The sequence below is a fragment of the Geotrypetes seraphini genome, chromosome 11, assembly GCF_902459505.1.
Source record: "Geotrypetes seraphini chromosome 11, aGeoSer1.1, whole genome shotgun sequence".
In the NCBI taxonomy this organism is placed as follows: domain Eukaryota; kingdom Metazoa; phylum Chordata; class Amphibia; order Gymnophiona; family Dermophiidae; genus Geotrypetes; species Geotrypetes seraphini.
Genome location: NC_047094.1, coordinates 41,690,295 through 41,711,521, shown reverse-complemented (window position 1 = coordinate 41,711,521; position 21,227 = coordinate 41,690,295). Strand labels below are relative to the sequence as shown.

The 21,227-nt window shown below is 40.5% G+C and overlaps 1 protein-coding gene across 29 annotated transcripts in view; it reads left to right on the top strand.

Annotated features, from left to right (window-relative positions):
* RBFOX1 (RNA binding fox-1 homolog 1) overlaps positions 1-21,227 on the top strand; it is a 520,491-nt gene that overhangs the window by 227,653 nt on the left and 271,611 nt on the right. The window contains exons 11-12 of one of the 29 annotated variants that reach the window (XR_004536481.1): positions 13,603-13,769; positions 14,075-14,493. The exons of the other annotated variants lie outside the window; for them this stretch is intronic. The gene's annotated coding sequence lies outside the window, so the exon portion shown is untranslated. Of the gene's footprint in view, positions 1-13,602; positions 13,770-14,074; positions 14,494-21,227 lie in introns of those variants that run through there. 29 annotated transcript variants of the gene reach the window in all.

Sequence of the window (21,227 nt, the reverse complement as noted above, 5' to 3'; positions counted from 1 at the left end):
AAATTAATTAATCATTTAATTTAAACAGTCCTTTTTCTTAGATATTTCTGGGCCAGAAACCCAGAGCTCTGTCTGGTAGTGTGCTTAGTGTCTATCTTCTGGAGTCTCCGTCAAAACTTACTCCAGCCCATCTAAACCATCCTATCCATCAAAGCCTTCCCCCATCCATCCTCAACTGAATGTCCATATATGGGACACAGACTGTGCAAGTCTGCCCATTCCGTGCTACCGTCCCACGTCTGTCTCATGAACATTGTTGCATCTTCTTTGTGACTCTGTACAGCACTGCGTGCGTCCGGTAGTGCTAGAGAAATAATTAATAGTAGTAGTAGTAGTTGATCCATCATCTTTGCTCCTAACCTCCCCCCTCAAAAAAAACAAAAACAAACCCTACAACCAAGTGTGGAGTTTTTCAAGGGTATTCCCTTCAACACCCCTCTTCTATCCACACTATATAATCAACACCTATGCTCCCAGATACGCTTACAAGATGTACAGATGGGTCTGTACTTTGGAAACAGATACTAGGGTCACTCTGCTGTCATCTACTGTTGGTTGCTTCTGGTCCTCTGGAATCTCATTCTTGCTCAATGTAGTGGCATATGGTGATAATTTTGTAGCGTCTCGGTGGGTTGGAACTTTCAGAACAAACAAACTCAATCTACTGTATCAGCAATGTCTTTTATTCAAATGAAATTAGAAGGGATAAAGCTCAGTTTGCTTATACACAGTCAGATCAGTCTGGTTTCCCTTGCTTAGAACTAAGTCACTACGTCTGGGCTCAGTTTTACTCTGTTTTATTTCTGAAGTCTACCTGGCTTCAGATTAGACCCTGGGGGTCCATCTCTTAAAAACAAACAAACTCTACACTCCTACACTGTCAACACAAATGGCATCATGTCCGCTCCTTGGAAACCGACCTGTGGAGTCCCGCAGGGATCACCCCTATCCCCTATTCTCTTCAACATCTACATGTCTTCCCTGAAAATCTTCCATCAATCTTCCCTTGAAACAATCTACACATGCTGACGACATCCTTGTCCTTCTCGAGACATACTCGAACCTTACCAACCTCTCTGAAAACATAACAGCCTGTATAACTAAACTCCAATCCTGGTCCCTCTCTGTTCAAATGAAACTGAACAAGTCCAAAATGAAACTTCTCTGGCTCGGTCCAAAATTAGAACAGTTGCCCATCATCTTCGCACTGTCTTCTGGAGCCACGCTGCAGTTTGAGTTCTCAAGCAAAGTTTTAAGCATCATCATCGACTCTTCTCTTTCCTTCAATGACCACCTCAACTCCCTGGTAAAATCATGCTTTTTCAGCCTCCACATGCTGAGGAAAGTGAGATCTTGCTTCCGCCAACAACACTTTGCCGTCCTTGTTCAATCCATCATCCTTTCCAAACTAGATTACTGCAATTCCATCTACCTTAGTCTAATAAGAAATAATCTTCTTAGACTTCAACTAATTCAGAACACCACGGCCAAGCTGATCTTCGCAAAACGTAAATTTGACCATGTCTCTCCACTTTTGTCCAAACTCCACTGGCTCCCAATAATCACCAGGGTTCATTTTAAATGCTCCTGCCTAGCTTTTAAAATCCTACATGGCATCCTCCCTCCTCTAATCCCTCTATCTTGGAACTCCCCGAGTCCCGACGATACTAGGCCCACCCAAAAACTTAAACTTTCCTTCCCCTCACTAAAAGGTATCCTCTATGCGGGAAAATTGGGAAATTCTCTCTTTTTCAGAATTACTGGGTGTTGGAATAACCTTACTACCCCACTGCGGACTCAGGTCTCCTTCCAACTATTCCGTAAGCATCTGAAAACCAGTCTTTTCACAAAAACGTAACGCTCTCCTCCCCCCCTATTCTCAATCCACCAAACTCAATGTGCTATTCTCTTCCTTTATTAAACTTTTTTAAACCGTGCCGAGCTCTATATTCATGGAGAGGATGCGATATATAAACTTAAGGTTTAGTTTAGTTTAGTTTAGAAAACCAAAAAGTCAAATGTCTTCAGGATAGACTTGGTCTTAAAACAAACAATTCAGTGGCCACTGTGTGTGTGTGTGTGTGGGTCATGACCTCATGTGTCCAGTGGTCACTTGGTCAATTTCGGTCCTTTTTGGCCCTTATGAGCTTTTAAAACTGTTCTAACTCCAAACATTTAAATGATACCCTGAATGTCTTCAAAACTATTTTATTATCCCTGCAAGATTTTCAAGTCCTAAGGCTGCCCAAAACATGCATCTAACACACCCCTTTAACATTTATACATACCAGAGGGAAAATGACCTGCAAGTCAATTTCAAAAATCGGCACTTGGATGTTTTGGTGATTAAAACGTCCACGTGGTGGTTTATGCCATTTTTTTATATCTTTCTGTTTTGAAAATGAGCCCCATTGTAAATTTGAACCTTCTTTTTTTATTTGTGAGTGATATTGTGAATCTTTATTTCACACTGTTAGGTGATGTATTTCCTTTTTCATATTTCTGCTGTATCCCTGTTTACATGGTGATATGTCATTTGAAAATTTAAAAATAAAAAAGGGAAATGTACAAAAGCAAAACAGCTGCTAACTACCAAAGAAATCCACCGAAGCAGGAACCAGTCAGGAACATCAAGCTCTGCCTATATAGGATGATAAGACTGTGGTTGGCTTGGAAGCCCTCACTACATCTGTATCTACTAGGGATGACAGTGAGTATAGTACTTTTGTGTCTGTATTCTGCCCACAGACTGACTAGATTAGTAGTTACTCCAGAGTTTTTGTAGTTTATTTATTTAAACATTTATATACCACATAATAACTATGTGGTTTACAAAATTAGATGCATACATATTTAAGAAATGCTAAACATGTTTCAACAAGACAAACACAAGAAGACATTAACTAACAGTATCATTATTAAAATATTCTTTTAAATTCATCCTACAAGAAGGAAACACAAAATCCCATAAAATCATTTACAGGACAGGAAAGCATTAACAGAGAACAACATTAGCACAGGAAGGTTGATTTACATTTCTATACATTCGCCTAGGTTATACAGGCCTTGAATCTCTGACAGTCACTTCCTTTTTCATAACCCTCCAACTATTAAAGCGTTTTTACTTCTTAGTAATCCATTGCTATTTTCCAGTCCTCTGGGATCTCCCCAGTTTTCAAGGATAGGTAGTGTTTCTGCTATTTCGTTTCTCAGTTCCTTTAATACCCTATGGTGGATGCCGTCCGGACCTGGTGATTTGTCGCTCTTCAGTCTGTCTATCTGTCTGAGAACATCCTCTTTGCTTACTTCTAGATGGACCAGCTTTTCATCATGGTCTCTGTTTATGTTCTCCTCGGGTTCTGGGATATTGGATGTGTCCTCTCTCGTGAAGACTGACGAGAAGAACTTGTTTAACCTGTCAGCTATCTCTTTTTTCTTCCTTAACCACTCCCTTCCTGTCTCCATCGTCCAAAGGTCCCACTTCCTCCCTGGCTGGTTGTTTCCCCTTCACATACCTGAAGAATGGTTTGAAGTTTTTTGCTTTCCCCGCCAGTCTCTCCTCATATTCTCTTTTTGCTTTCCTAACCACTCGGTGACAGTCCTTTTGGTGCCTTTTGTGCTCCTTCTGGTTGTCCTTAGTTTGGTCCTTTTTCCATTTTCTAAATGATGTTTTCTTGTCACTTACAGTAGGTTTTAACAGAGATTCCGGCAGTTGGAACCCAAGCACAGTACCGGGTAGAGCTTTGGATTCTTGCCCAGAAATAGCTAAGAAGAAAAAATTAAAAAAAAATTTAAATTGAATCAGGTTGGGCTTACTAGATGGACCATTCGGGTCTTTATCTGCCGTCCTCTACTATGTTACTATAGTGTGCTTTTAGTTTACAAGGCATTACATCAAGAGCTGCCCTTGATTGTGTCTTATATGCATTATTGTCCTTTGCGCTCACAGTATAAGCAGTTTTTAGAAGTACCATCACTATAGCAGATACATCTAGCTTCAGTACGATCTTGTATATTTTGTGTGGCAGGTCAGGTGACATCATTTTTGCTTTTTTTGTAAATGTTTAAAAGCATATTATTTCCATGAGGCTTTCCCTTAATGTGTGATGGGATAGCACTGGCATGCTGTCAGGGCCATCAGTGTATTTGGAGAATGTCCAGCCACAGGTTTGCTTTTTTCTTGATGCCGTTTGACTATTGAGCAGACTGCCTGTTCAGCCAATCAAACTGGCTGTAGGGCTGGGAATTCACTAACTTCCTCTGAAGGCCCTGACAGCACTACTCTGAATTTGATTGATTGAGCAGACAGCAGCCATTTGCAGCTCAGTCAAATTCCATTATGCAAAAAGGACATGCTCTCTGGGCCTTTGGGAGGAATCATTGAATCCCCAGCCTATTGGCAGCTCAAGATTATAACACCCCACCCTATCCCTTGGCCAGTTCTCTCCTCCCTCCTCTGATGCAAGTGCAAAGACAGTTGGACAGGAAGCTGCCCAGTTCATTCCCAAGCCTGCGAAACCCGAAGCATGTTCGGATGCCCAGACATCATCTGAGCCTGCCTGCTGCCCTCTTACATTACCGCTGTGCCACCTTGGCACATTGCCTGGGGGCTGGGGGAGCCCTTTGCATGGTGGCTGGAGGGGTGTAGATGGGCTGGAGAGGGTTTTGACGGAGATTTCGGCGGTGGGAGCCCAGGCACAGTGCCTGGGTGGAGCTTTGGATTCTTGCCCAGAAATAGCTAAGAAGAAAAAATAAGAGGAATTTGGATTGAGTCAGGTTGGGCAGACTGGATGGACCATTCGGGTCTTTATCTGCCGTCATCTACTATGTTACTATTGCAAGTAGCTTAGATTGCAAAAAAAAAAAAATTGGTAAATGGAGGTTGAGAAGGAGTGACCTGATGTGTTACTTTGTGGTCCAATTCTGTCTTGTGCCTGCTGCTGCTCAGTCTCGCTCCCAAACTGCAGTCATGGCCTGACACAGCTATACCTCTCTGTGGACCCCTCAGTACTCGCCAGGTTTTCTCGTTAGCTGGTTCTCTTTTTTTTCTTTGAACCTCTTCTCTAAGAAAGGAGCTATTTGATGTGAATGAAATAATTGTGATTTGATATGATGAATTGGGTTGGTGGAAGCCCAATGGTTTGCAATGCCACTGTGGGGCAAAGTTGTTCCTGTGCAAGGGAACATCTTTATTTAATGCATTGTATACTGTATGTTTCCCTGTAACCCACATAGATTTTGGGATGTTCAGGATAAATATATATATATATAAATAAGAATTGCCATACTGGGACAGACCAAAAGTCCATCAAGCCCAATATCCTATTTACAATGGTTGCCAATCCATTAACAGTGGAAATAGAAATATCAGCAACTTTCTTCCTGCGGTATGAATGATATTAGTGAGTCATTCTTTACCGCCGTTTGCTAAAAGGGCCCCTTTGTGACCAAGAGGCTACAGTTCATGGCAAGTCAGCATGGAGCTATTTTGAGAACTGGTGCAAAATCCACCAATAAAAGTACAGCTACATAGTTTTGAAAATAACCTCATTAATTTGTGTTACGTGGTTGGATCTTTTTCATTGTTAAAGGACAGCAATACAGGCTGCTTGCCCTGTTCAATAATTTATCTACCTGAGTCGAAAGAAATCTAATCTAATCTGCCATTTGTGAGTCGCATAAACCTATACAAGCTCAAGGCAACAAAAGTAGCAAGCGTGTTGAAACAAGTCCGTGCATATTGTGACACGTCTCAAGGTTACTCATGCATATTCCAAGAGACAGGATGTCAGGATAGTCCCATGCGAATCAAGTAAGACACAGGGACTACCTTAAAAGAAATACGTAGACTACAAATTCTCCAAAACACCGCAATAAAAATTATCATGAAAAAAAAAAAATTTGAACATGTAACTCCACTGTTAAAGGAAAATCACTGGCTACCGGTAAACCATAGAATTACTTACAAAATAGCTTTACTCACACATAAAATATTAGTAAACAAAGCCCCAGCATTTTTAGAAAGATTTCCAATACCATACATCCCTGTAAAATCTTTAAGATCAGAAGAAAAATCTCTGTTAGTAATTCCCTCATTAAAAATCATTTATTCAAGGAGGGATATGATCTTTTCTGTTACAGCTCCTCAAGTTTGGAACTTGCTTCCATCCAATATAAGAGAAGAAAAATTACTTAATAAGTTTAAAGGCCTACTAAAAAGTTGGCTGTTTAAGGACGCCTTTAACTGACCCATTTAATATCATATGACCTCATTCTGGAATTTATCTGGACAAGGAACACTGATAAGTAGAAATTAAGCGGGTAACATTCCCCCAACCTTTTGTCTCCTTACCCACCCTTTTTCATTTGTTTTGGAATTGTATTTAATCCAATTTTTTTTAGCCCCCCCCCCCCTCAATTTGCATTTTTACATCATAATTGTTTTTAATGTTCTGTTTGTTGGATTTTTTATTTTTTCCATTTTTAATTTTTGTAAATCGCATTGGATTTGGATATTGCGATCATATCAAATATTTTAAATAAACTTGAAACTTTACACTACTAGATTTGGAGCACCACTCAGTGAAATAATTTTTCACAAAAGAAGGGAAAAAGCCAAAGGAGATCCATGAACATGACTGCAGTTTATGGTGAGTCTGCCCCATCATACTACAAAGTAAACTTTTGGAGAAGCAGTTTAAGTGGTTTAGAAAGCCCGTTGATGAAGATGACCCTCACACTGGACTGGATGGCCTATGGAAGCAACTTCCACAGAAATGTACAAGAACATTTAGGGTTTAATTTTGTAAGACATACAAATTAAGGCTTTCCAAATAGCTGAAGAAATGGGCATCTTGGCAGGTACCATTTGGAAAATAATTCATGAAAATGTGGGCAAGTCCAAGGTTAGTGCAAGATGGGTTTCAAGAATGCTGACACCATGTCAGAAGGCCATGAGGCTCCAGTGCTGTCAGGAGAATTTAGAGATACTCTGTGAAGCTTAGGTGAATTTTTTTTTTCATTGTTTGGTGACTGGAGATGAGTCTTGGGTCTATCATAGAGATCCTGATTTCAAAATGAAGTCAATGCAGTGGAAGTACAGATCATCCCTCACTCCAAAAAGTTCAAGACAGAAAAATATGCAGGCAAAGATATGGCAACTGTCTTCTGGGATGATGAAGGACTTTTTTCTTCTAGAATTTCATGCCACATACGACAACCATAACCAGAGAGAGTTACGCCAACACAATGATTGCTTTACGGGAGTCAATCAAGGAGAAAAAATAAGGAAAACTCACAGCAGGCATGCTGCTGCTTCACGACAATATGCTTGCACATGTCATGACAATCACAAGCTGCTATCCATGAATGCGGGTTTCAGCAGCTAAACCATCCACCCTACAGTCCTGACTTGGATCCTTTGGATTATTTCCTGTTCCTAGCTTTGAAGAAATCTCTCCATGAACAGTAGTTTTCAAGGAAGCTGTGACATCTTGGTTTGAAGGTCAAACAGAAGAGTTATTTTCAAAGGGTTAAAGTCATTGCAGGAAAAGTGGATGAAGTGTACAGAGCTATCAGGGGACTATACTAAAAAATAAACAAAAAATGTTTGAACACTCTTCTTTCCTTCTGAGGTAGGCAAATTATTGAACGCCCCTCATATTAGGTGCAATACTACCCTGCTTATTTTGCACATAAAACAAGCTTTTAAAATGTCTCCCATCAAAGATTGGAAAAAGCACAGAGCAAATTGTTCCTAGGCTGAACTTTTTAATACATATAAAAAACAGATTCATATATTATTGAGGTCATAAATTATCGCAAGACACTTCATTATTATGAATGTATAATATATCTATGGTTATCCATATCTATATATACAGCTAGAAGACCTATATATTAGGCCATGTAGCTCTGAGCTTTTATTTTATTTCTTATATTTGTACTTAATGCAAAGGAATATAACACTGTATATAACTTCAGCAAGCCTACTAGATTAATACCATAAGACTGAATTTCATTCTTCCATATAGAATGAAATGTTTCAAAATTGCTCCCCCAAGGAAGCTGTCAATAAATTTGAGCTTGTGAGATCACACATTCCACATCTGCACTGCAAAGACCTTATTTCTTCACATTTAGGAGCCAAGGCATCTCTGCTATATCTTTTGAATTAATTCACTGGATTTATTTATGGCTCAGCAAAAATATCATTGTGTAAACCAGGAGAACTGTGAAATGAGCAGTGCAATGTTTATTGGTCATACATTAAAATATCTCATACTGAGTAAATGTGAAATATAAGAAGCAAATATGCACTTAAGCTGAGTCTATAAAAGTAAAAAAGTATTCTTTAACGCAAACAGAGGGGCCTATATTCAGACCGCAGGAGTCAGCTGTTGGCGGTCATCCCAGATAGTCAATGCCAGGCTGTTTCCAATGACCGGCATTGAATATCTGGATATTTTGGCTGGTTTAAATTTAATCCGCCAATTGGCCGGTTAAGTTTAAACTGGCAAAAGATATTCCAGCTATTTTGGTGGCCATATGCTGTCCCTTTAAGGGGACAAGGACTACCATTAACATGGGAGGGTGGAGGGGGTGTACTTGTAGGTGATGTGCAGGGCTTGTGTTGATGAGATAAAGCTGGGGGAGAGCCTGGGTGCTCTGGAGGACCCTTTTCTGGTGTCCTTGGAGCTTTGAAATGTGCCTTTAAAGTCCATTGCTCCTGGGCACATGGAGGCCATTTTCAATAGTGCATCTGTCCGATTTGGATGTCTTGAGAAATCCATCCAAAAATTGGGAGGCAAAAACATCCATTTTTGAAACTGCTAGATTTTTTTTTTCCCCAAAAAAATTGCCTTTAGGAGGTACAACTTTATCAGCCATTTTTAAAAGGAAAAACGGATGTTCAAAATATACAAAACCATGCCATTTGGATATAGGTGGGGCCACCATTTATACTACACTGGCCACACAGACATGCAAGCAGAGCAATGGGGCACCTTAGAAGGCACTGCTGTGAACTTCACATAAAGAGTGCCTGGTGTAAATCTCACCAGAATCTCCTCATAATATATGGTGAGTCCTCCAACCCCATCCTCCCCCCCAAAAAAATCTACTATGTCCACATGTCTATCACTCCAATAGACATGGAATGTGTTAAGCAATTAAAATGCTGCACTTCTGAATTAATTGGGAGCAGGTACCACACATTAATTTTAATGTTAACGCACAGCCTCCAATAAAAAATAGTGAAAACTCCCACTATAGGTGTCATATTAAATTTGCAGCTACTGCATGGTAAAATCTTGCATTACTGTAAGTCAAGGAAACTCTAAATTTTAACACAGTTCAGTAAAAGGACCCTTCATTCATAACTACTGATGCTCCAAAACATACCTATCCAATGTGATTGTAATATTTATAACATACATACATAACTATTCCACTTATCAGGCTTAGAGTCTTATTCTATCGGAAGAAAAAGCCTCAGGTCTATTCTGGTAGAGCATAAATGCCCAAACCAGCACCACCACCATCTTCCGTTAGAATAAGACTCTCAGCCTGATAAGTGGAGTATTTCTGTGTGTATGTTATTTATTTACCCACTTCCATCAATTTATAATTTATTAATTGTAATATTTATGTCGTCATACTTTCCAATTGCATCATTCTCATATTTTTTAAGCAAACTGTATTCTACCAATTTGCTTCTAGAACAGAATTATTCTTTCAGATGTTAAAATTCAAGTAGGGAAGATTCTGGACCTATCACCAGCACAGTAGTATTCACTGACTTCTAGATAACCAATTTAAATTAAAGCTCCTCTTCTGTATCTATAATCCTATTACTTTTCCTCCAAATCATCGCCCAAAATTCTTGCAAATTTGAGCACTCATACAGCATGAACCTTGAAGAAGCCTATAAGAAGGACCACACCAGGAAATTATTTGCCTTGGTGAAACAAGTGAAAAAGCCTTTCTCTTTATGCCAATCAACCATCAAAGACTGTGATGGGAATGAAATTAGCGACAGCAGGACATCAAGCAGAGATGGAAAGAATACACAGATGAATTATACATCAGCACCAGCACTGAAGAGCTTGGGGGTCAAGAGAAAGCAGAACCAGACCTATTGGAAAGTAAAGTGGATTGGACACTGAGGCATCTGCCTGATATTGCACCTGATAAAGCACCTGATATTGATAGAATTCCTGCAGAGCTGCTCAAACCAGTCCCAAGCATCACACTGACAGCACTATGCCAAAAGATCTAGAGGACTTGCACATGGTCAAAAGACTGGAAAAGATCAGTTTTATCCAACTGCTGAACAAAAGTGACATCAGGGACTGTACCAACTATAAAACAATCACTCTGATCCCCCATGCCAGCAAGGTGCTTCTAATGATCATCCAGAGGTGCTTCGGCAACATTCTTGATTGAGAACTTCCAGATGGCCAAGTTGGATTTCATAAGAGCAGAGGGACCCATGATCACATTGCAAACTTGAGATGGATCATAGAAAAGTCAAGGGAGTACCAGAAGAAGTTCTATCTGTGCTTCATTGATTATACCAAAGCTTTTGACTGTGTTGAGCATGACAAGCTTTGGAAAGCACTTTGTCAGGTAGGAGTGCCAGCCCACCTGATCAGTTTAATCAGATCGCTCTACAATGATCAAGAAACTACAGTGAAAATCAGATATGGAGATACAGAATGGTTTAACATCAAAAAGGGTACAAGACAGGGATGCGTCCTTTCTCATTTTCTTTTCAGTCTCAATGCAGAAGTAATCATAAAGAATCTAGACTTAGATGATTCAAGTGTTAGGATAAAAATAGGTGGAATAACTATCAGCAATCTGAGATACACAGATGATACTACCCTGTTGGCAGAGAGTGAGAAGGACTTCAAGAAGTTGATCCTAAAACTGAAAGAAGAAAGCAATAAGATGGGGCTTTACGTGAACATCAAGAAGACCAAAATCATGACTACCACCAACAAAAAGTCCACATAAAGATCAACAATGAAGAAATAGAAGTGGTTTACAGCTTCATTTCCTTGGGTCCCTCATTAATCACAGTGGTTCAACAGCAGAGGTCAAGCATCAATTAGCACTGGGGCGTGCAGCCATGGTGAGCATGGATCAAATATGGAAGTTCAAGGATATCTCAATCACCATCAAACAAAGACTGATCACTGTCATTGTGTATCCAATCATGACATATGGCTGCAAGACATGGACACTCATGAAAACATATAGAAGAAAAAATAATGCCTTTGAGCTGTTCTGCTGGAGAAGACTTCTACGAATCCCATGGACAACTAGGATCACCAACAAAGATGTTCTTGATCATATAAATCCAGTGAGGGTTCTTGTACATGCTAATTGGCAATTAACTGTTAGAGAATTGGCAGAGGAATGCAACATCCATTGGTTCATGCCACTACATTCTAACAGAGAAGTTGGGGATGTCTTACGTTGCGGAAAAGTTTGTTCTATGGTTGATGACCAGAAGAACAACCATAAAAAATGTGATGACAGTTCTTCCTCAGCCACCTTACTCTCCTCCTGACTTGGCTCCTGATGACTTCTTCTTGTTTCCTAAATTTAAATCCACACTGAAAGGAAAGCAATTTGACACCATTGAAGACAAAGCAAAATTTGATGCAGCAACTTTGGTGATTCTTGAAGATGTGTTTAAGGACTGTTCCAGAAGTGGAAATGACATTGGGAAAAGTGTATATATAGGGAAGGGGGGAGTACTTTGAAGGGGACCCAATGGAATAAGCTGTAAGATTGTTAAATACATTTTTATATAATCCGTCCTCATAGTACTCTATAGGACAAAATTAAAGGGGTTGCATTATCACTTTTGCCTGTGCTTTGTCTTAAATTGATACTTATCAAACATACAACATGGTACCATCCTTTGGTTATTTTAAGAAAGAGCATTATTGGGAAAGGATTGGTTGGGGATCGTTCCTGCCCAGGAAGACCCACAATTAAATTAAAAGACAAGTTTGCAAGATAGCTAAAAACCACAGAGATTAGAAAAAAAAGACAGGATTTTTATATTTTCAGTGCAGCTCTGGTTTGGGGCTATATTACTGTACATGTAATTTTAAAAGTAAAATGAAAGAAAATTCAATAGTTTTATTTATCTCTTTAACAAAATAAAATGGAAACAGGAAAATCAGTTAAAGTGTAAGCTGTTGGTAGGGAAAACATTTTAAACCAGCACTTGGCCCTGGCAAATCATGATGTTACCAGGACAAAGTGCTTTCATGTTTCATGGTTAAAATTTGATACAAACGTTTATAACATACCCACTCTTTTACTACGGTGCTCTATGCTCTTTTAGCGGATGCTAAACACGTGCTAAACGCTAATGTGTACATGTTATCCTATGGACGCGTTAGCGTTTAGCCCACGTGTAGATTTAGCGCGCGTGCTGAAACGTATAGCGCACCTTAGTAAAAGAGTGCCCTAGTTTCAAAGCGAATTACAACTGTAAAAAATGAGGTGACAAAAACATTTAGTTGTACATATATTGACAAAAATGGACAGACTGACAGGCGACAGTAGGAAAGAGGGTGGAACTACAAAAATTTAGAAAAAACGCAACATTGAGGGTTCACATAATAGTTACAAAAAGTTTAAAAACAAAATGTCTTCAGAAATGCTGTCGGCTAAAGAACTCTAATTTTCAAAAGCATCTTTAAAAAAATAAAATTTTTCAAAAAACTTTTAAACTTGTCTAGTGCAGCTTCTCCTCTGATATATCCGGGCAATGAATTCCATAACTGTGGTGCTGCTACTGAAACTATTTCTGCTCATCTCGTGCCGATAACTTTTGGAGATGGTACAGAAAAAAAAGATTATGGTCAGATGACTATAGACACCAAAATATGGGGCTCCTTTTACAGAGGCGCGCTGGGGCCTTAGCGCGCGGAATAGCACACGCTAAATTGGCGTACACGCTAGCCGCTGTCACCTTCTTTTGAACAGGCGGTAGATTTTTGGTTAGCGCGCGCTATAGCATGCGCTAATCCGTTGGGTGCGTTAAAAACCCTAGCGCACCTTTGTAAAAGGAGCCCATAGGTTCATGCAGTTAGTCAATTTGCTGTACATGCTAAAATACAGCTTAATGGACAACTTGCTGCATTTTTTTTTTAGTGTATGTATTAAAATAAACCTTCAATAGTTTGCATGTACTAACACATAAAATATCTAAGTGTCAAATTGTATTATTTATGGCATTTGTTATACTGCTGCTCTAAACAAAGACCTAATCAAAATGGTTTGCAATAATGTTCCAATTATTACTATAATAATATCTAAAATATACAGTATAATTGTAATACAGTGCATAAGACAGTTCTTGAACATAATTGCAATCTACTCCAAAGTCATCAGAGCTTTATGTTGAGTTTAAAAATGCTGCTTGAAAGAAATCATTTTTTAATCTTTTCTTAAAGCAATCTAAGTGAACTTCAGTTCTTATACACATATCATTGTGGAGGGAATTCAATAAGCTACATTTGGCTACTAAATAGTGAGAACATATGTGGTAAACCATGCATTCTTATTTCATAGTTTCTCGTAGCACCAATCCTTTCTTCTAAAGCTATCTAAGCATAAGCCTGGAACCTGGAGCTGCTTAACCATGCTGTTTAGAGAACAAGAATTCATCTGAACTCAAAGCATATGGATATTATCAACTCCCTCATTAATTTCCTAGATATGACATCATCAAGACAAAGGTGAGCTGGTAAATATCCTGCATGTCCACACAAAGTGTAGATTTGTTGATGTTGCTTGAACTGATGTCTTTCAGTACTTGTGGAAGGTTTTATAACTATTAGATGACAGTAGGTTTGGGAGGCATGGGGTTCTAGTGAATAAAGAAGTTTATGGTTGAGTTCAGGTTGCAATTGGGTCAGGATCATTGAGAATGACTGCATTGTTGTTAGTGAACTTATATAAACTAGCACAGGAGAAAAGAAGGATAAGGATCTTGCTTGAATGAGCTGGACTTCAACTTACTTATTTCTGCTTCTTTTCCAAGGTCTATTTTGTTGGTAGATAGCATCTCAAATTGCTACAGTTGCAGGAAACACACTGATCATCCCCACAGGTTCCACTGGAACTGACCAAGAGCAAAGCAAAGCAGCAAGAACAGGAAAATGATATGAACACTGAGGACGATTGATCGATATTTGCAAGCAAAATCTAGCCCTAAGATGAGAAAAAGAAGGCATGCTATCAGAGAGTATCTGCATGTTGATCCTTTTGATGCCAGATGTCTCGTGGGTCTCCTTCTTCAGTGGCTTAACTTAAGTACTAATATAAAAATTAGCACTGACATATATAATACCAGCAAAGCTCAATAAAAACCAGGCTTGCCGCTATTTCTTAATAATAAAATATATTTGCATTTGGAGCATTCACAATTTTTACTGTGGGCTTATAACAGTGGCTGAGTCATCCGAGGATTAATTGGGGAGGTTGTCGGTGTTGGGGAGGGGGGGGGTTAAAGATAGTTTGATAGGTGGGGTTAAGGTTGGTTAGCTGAGGTAAGGTAAGGTGGCTACTTGGATTGGTGGGTGTATGTTGTTGGGGAAGTGATTGGTTTAGTCAGGTAGGAGAGTGGGCTTTGGTTGGGAAGGCTGAAGAGAATTGGTGGGGTTTTATTTTATTTTGGATGGGAGGGAGTGCGGGAAGGTTTTGGTAGGACTGGGGAGTTAAATTGCTAAATTGCTGTAACATTGCTTCTTCGCAGTGAAGGTGAATTTTCACTTTACCTTGGGTGGTTGTGCCGGAGTTACTTCACTGTGCTGTGTGGGTTTGTGGTCAGATGGTGAGTGGTGGTGTGTTTTTATTCTGCCTTTGGAGTTCGTTTGGCGATGGTGGCAGTTGTTTTCCTGCTTGCTTTGCATTGGGTTGTGAGGCAACAGCATATCTTGTTCTGCATGCTGAACGGGACTTCTGGCTTGCTGTGGCGATGGCATGACATCTTTCTGTGTGGTGTGTTGAGTCTGAAGTGCTGTTTTTCTGGGTGAGTTTTGAGTTCCAGTTTGGGGTGTGTGTGTGTGGGGGGTGTTCATTGGTGCATTGGGTAGAGGGGGGTGGTGAGTCTGTGTTTAGGTAGTCTTTTTCTGTGTGTGGCACTGTGGTGAGGTAGAATAGTTTATAGTTAGGAGGGGAGGGTTTTGTTACTTGCTGGGGGAGCAGATATTTGGGTATGCATAAGAGTTTTTTGCTGGCATATTCATTGCTCCTCAGAAGATGCAGCAGTGTGGCCATGGAGATGCTTCTCGAGGGGGGGGGTTCGCAAAGGGAGAAGGGGGAGGATGGATCTCATGCTGTCCCTGCTCCTGTGGTTTCTGGGGCCAGGCTCCGTTGTGCTTCAGGGCCGACAGTGCAACATGGTTCTGTGCTTCATGGGAGGGGGAGGGAGTGGCGAGTCTCAGGGGGATGAGATGTCATCTGCTCCAGTATTTTGGTCACAGCCTGGTCCTTCTGGAGCTGCATCTGCATCCTCACATCTTCCGGGTGAGTCTTTCAGGATTTTGTCTGTTATGTTGATTGGGTCTAGTTCTTCTGGGGGTAGGGGGGGGGGAATGATTTATGGCAGGTTAAAGGGGTAGATTTGATTTGGTCCATGAAGCAAGACTTATTGTCTATTGCCAGTGTTTTTCCTGACACCCATTTAGTATGGTCCTGCATCATTTCTCGACGGGTTTGGCGGATGCTCGACGGGTGGAAGGTATTGAACATCTTCAGAAATGGGTGAATTCTGAATTATCTCAGTTTATTAGTTCGCTTGGGGGTTTGGTATTGTGTCATGACTTGATTTCTGTGGATTGTCCTGGTTTGTATAGATTGGATGGTGTGCATTTTTCCGACATTGGGATTGATATTTTTCTTTGTTCTATACAAGATTTACTGGAAGCTTGTTATAATGGACAGCATGCACGCAGCTTGGGGGGGGGGGGGAGAGAAGCAGTGATTAGCTTGGCTGTCACCACTTATGGCAGAAAAGAGTATGGGGGTGAATTCTGAAACAGGGGATAATAAAGTAATGTGTTAATTTTTGTTATCTGCTCATGTGCTAAACTGTAATGGGTGGTGGCAGGACTCTGCGACACCGTGAGTTTTGCTGGGGGAAGTTGTTTGGGGACGTTGTGAGAATGGGCTAGTTCACCACCGAATAGCTCCTGAAGTTGAGTTCTCTTAGCTGGGCTAGTTCAACATCAAATAACTCCAGTGTATGAAAGAGTTAAGATACAAATGAAATTATACTGTAAGGATGTTATCGTTGGATTGTTATCAGTTTAATAAAGTTGTGGCCCCTGCTTTGCCAAGTAATTAAGAATGATATAGTTTTCTTGATATGGTTGTGGTATGATTACGAGGATTGGTGCGAATGTCTGTGTTAGAGAGCTCACAGTTTTTACTGCAAGCTTATAACAGTGGCTGAGCCATCCGAGGGTTATTCGGAGGGGGGAGAGTTAAGGATAGTTTGATAGGAGGGGTAAAGGTTGGATAGTTGAGGTAAGGTAGGGTGGCTGCAGTAAAAGCTAAGTTAAAATATTAATAAACTTTAAGTAAAAAATAAATGTTAAGTAAAAATACTATTATTGATGAGGATCGATGAAGAGTGAGACCTCCAGCGAATTATGCTATTTGCAAGGCCACCTGAGGATCCCAAGATTAACATATGCAAATACAGTAAAACCTTGATTTGTGAGCATAATTTGTTCCGAAAGCATGCTTGTAATCCAAAGCACTCGTATATCAAAGCAAATTTCCCTATAGGAAATAATGGAAACTCAGACGATCTGTTCCCCAACCCAAAAACTTTAATTCAAAATACTGTACTATATAAAATAAAAAGGAGAAGGTGCCGAGCCACCAGAGGAAGCGGAAGAGGAGAAGAACCACAGTCCGGGTGGCTCCTCGGTGCCGCTGCTCCTGTCTCAGCAGCTGCCACTGCTTCCAGAGCTGAGCTTGGTACTGCTGCAGCCTGCCGCCGTTGCCTTTGAAGCGCAAGAAGCCGGCATGGCATTGTGTGGAGCAGAAGCGGTGAACCCGCAGGCGTTGTTCGCCATGGTTTCCCAGGCCTATAACGGTGGTGGTGGAGGAGTAGAACAGGCCTCGATGCTCCGCAGAAAGAGCGTCAACACCAACGAGTGCGTCCCAGTGCCCAGCTCCGAGCAGGTCGCCGAGATCGTGGGGGCGGCAGGGTTGCAAAATCAAAGCACTAAGTAAGAGGCAAGACAAACACTTACGTTAAGACACCTGTTCGTGGAGAAGAGCCAGAGCTTGGGCGCATATGTTGCGCACTCGAACTGCGGGTAAATTGTGCTTGATGCTTATATTACGTCCAGCTGCGCACAGCGACATGACGTGTATATTGTGCGTACTTGAGTGACGCACGCATAGATGCTCATTTTGCAGGGCAACGCTCATTTAGCGAGTTAATATTTAATTAAATGTTATGCTCGTCTCGCAAAGCACTCGCACACCAAGTTACTCGCAATCCAAGGTTTAATTGTATATCTTATTATTAAGAAAAAGCAGCAAGCCTGGCTCTTATTGAGCTTTGCTGGTATTGGATGTCTCGTGGGAACATCTAGATCGGTGTTCTCAAACTCCTTTGCAGGGCCACATTTTGAATTTGTAGATACTTGGAGGGCCTCAGAAAAAAATAGTTAATATCTTATTAAAGAAATAACAATTTTGCATGAGGTAAAGCTCTTTATAGTTTATCAATCTTTCCTTTTAGCTAAGTCTTAATAATAATATTGTCATTTATAGCTAAAGAGACTTATGATCAAAGAAACTGTTTTATTTTACTTTTGTGATTATGATAAACATACCGAGGGCCTCAAAATAGTACCTGGCAGGCCGCTTGTGGCCCCCGGGCCGCATGTTTGAGACCACTGATCTAGATGGTACCTACCACCTGTGATGACCTGCCTTTGAGAGGAAAGTATGTAAATGCTTGATCTTTCCACTGTAACTCGTCTTGCTGACTATGCCATCAAAGAATACTTGCAGACCATACAATATGAAGTAATTTTGTATCAGGTTTACTAGTCTAGTAAGCTAGAAGACATCTATTTTTAGCCTATTTAATAAGGATATATAGTTGCCTATGAGTTTTTATAAAATTGTTCCAGAAAAGCTGAATAAATACCTACCACAAAGAAGCCACAGACATTTACACCTGCTCTGGAGCAGGCATGCATGTGTGAACGCACATATTTCACAATGTATGCATGGAAATCATGGCTCCCCCTGCACTGCACACAAAACAAAACCCTGAACACATCTGCACTCAGCTTGCATAAACGTGCATACATTCTTATCATCACATGTGCTAATGAGGAAATCATTGCGGACAGTTCACACACCTTTCGATGTATTGACTTACTCTGCATACAACTTGTAGAAGGTCATTAGTAATCCAAATATTAGCAGTCCAAGATGGCATCGTTATTGGATTATTTGACTCCTGACACAGGCATCCTTGCCAAAACACTGCTGTGTCAAGTCTCGCCAAGTTATGCCGCTATCATCAGTACTTGAGTCACCAATATGGTACATTGCTTTGCTTGTTGGAACTAATAAAGGACTTTTTTAAATATAAGGTTCTTTTTGTCGAATCTGTTTTGCCTTCCTTGGAGGTTCTGCAAAAGTTTATCTCTGCTTTTGTAATTTTAGAAGCAATTTTTTACATGCACATGCTTTCTTATTAATGTGAAATTGCCTTTATAATATTTCTTCCAGGTGGGGGCAATTTTGAAAATGCTTGTAGTGATTGCAGACATATAGATACATTTTAACCATGGGATTAAAAGCTCGGTTTTAAAAGGAAACACTGCAGGTTTCCTTTCAGAATGTGAACGGCTGTGGGAACGGTGTTTGCTTATCATTCCATAGATTTCCACCTGCTTTGATGCAGCTAGAAATTTAGGAGGGAATTCATGAAAGGGCATAACATTAGCATTCGCATTCCCGTCACCTGCAACTGAAAGCTAATCACCATCAATCAATAATCACACAACTCAGTTTTATTGGAATAAATATTTGGCCGCAGCTTTATTATCTATCTGAATATTATCTTCACTTACAATACAATCTGTGTCCAAAAACCAACAAACTCCCAATGCATATTTCACACATCCCCAGGGAGTTATTCGGTGTCGAAACTAGCTCCCGTTAAGTCTTTAAATTTATAACATTCCCCCAAATATGGCCCACGGTAACGCAAGACCATGCTTCCCCTCCCCTCCCCAAAACATGACCTACGGTGACGCCAGGTCATGCTTCCCCTCCCCCCAAACATGACCCACGGTGACGCCAGGTCATGCTTCCCCTCCCCCCAAACATGACCCACGGTGACGCAAGGTCATGCTTCCCCTCCCCCCAAACATGATCCACGGTGACGCAAGGCCATGCTTCCCCTCGCAGCGGTTTCGCATACGAATGTTACATTTATTTATTTATTAACTGCTCATCTCCCAGATCCAACTGGGCCAAACCCCATTTTCCGCCCCTCCCAAAGCTGCGACCATCTCCCCCCAACCCCATAAGCTCCACCAAATCCACCCAAGTCGACCTATAACATGTACATCCCCCACCCCACCCCACAACACTAACACAAAACATAACACCAGCACAAATGGGAGGGAGGGAGGGATAATCTTTTCCTGAAGAGACTACTCTACTGTTCCCCTTTCCTCACAGAATTCACTCCAGCGTGCCACAACATCCAACCAATCACGTGACTGCTCCACCCCATCACCTTAGCAACCTCCCTAATCATTTTTCTTTCTTACAAGCTCTGTCTATTAACCCTTTCTTACTTCCTCTTATAAAATTGTCAATCCTTATTCTACAGACCCTTGATAACACCTCATATATTCCCCTCACCCTCTGTCCCCCCTCCCCCCATCATTCAATAAATATTACCAGCCGGTGACATCAGCTCAGCTAATGTTATATCACACCAGATGAATCTGGTGTTCTTCTTTAAATGTGTTAGTACACACTAGCATGACTGTGTGTGATAACACATTATCACATGCTAATGAGCTTAACACCATTTCATGAATTCCCCCCTTAATCACCAAAAAGTACACATGGGGCTTTCAAAATGAAATCCTCGTGCATACTCCTGCTTTCCCAAACTATTCCTGTCCCCTTTTGGTATCAAAATATTACCCATGGATGAAACAAAACTCAGAAAATAATTTAATAACCATAAATATTTGCTTAAAGGTACAATAAGGAGAAAGGGGCTTAGAATTGATGTCACTCTTAGCTGCAATATCAGTAGTAGCTTAACAATATTCATGTTTTGAGCAATCAAGCTGCTTTTATTCTCATTTGGGGTATGGGTGTGGGTGGGGAGAAAACTTTAAAATTTACCCTATATGGGGTAGATACAGGAATGATCCCCTGCACATTAGAGGGCAAATTCTATTAGAAACGCCCAAAAGTTAGTCTTTAATTAGGCACTATTCAAGTAAAAGCAGTCGCCCCAACTTTATGGAATGCCCTGCCATCCTAACTTCGCCACAGAAAATCTTCTTGATAAATTCAAGACTAAACTAAAAACGTTCTTATTTCAAGATGCATTCCACAGCTCCTGAACTTCTCATCACTAAACCTGCCAACCGCTTTTAAGAAGCGATCCTATCCCTAATGTTTTATCCCTCTCCCTCTCTTTTCTTTTTAACCCAAAAATTATTATTTTTTTTTTTTCTCTCCTAACAATGTAACTTTACCCCCCCTTTTTCTTCTCAAGCCCCACTCTCATGTTTGTTATTGTACAACGTCTTCAATGTTCACCTCCCCCCCCCTTTTATAACTTTTATAAGTATTATTTTAATTCTTTATTTTATCATAGCATTGTAAACCGGCTAGATACTTGTTGATGGTCGGTATATTAAAAATAATAAAACTTGAAACTTGAATCACACTGAGCAGAACCTATTTCGGAGGATGATCGGGACAAAGGTTAGTGAATCGGGTCGGAGGAAAATCGGATCACAAAGGGGTCGCTAAGTGGTCAGGACTTGATCAGTGGGCTTAGTGAATCTAGCCCTTAATTTTATTTTTTTACTTCTTTTTTTACACTTATTTCTTCCTGTATGACCATTACTTCCTCGATCCATTGGTCGAAGGACTCTTACCTTCCACAGTTT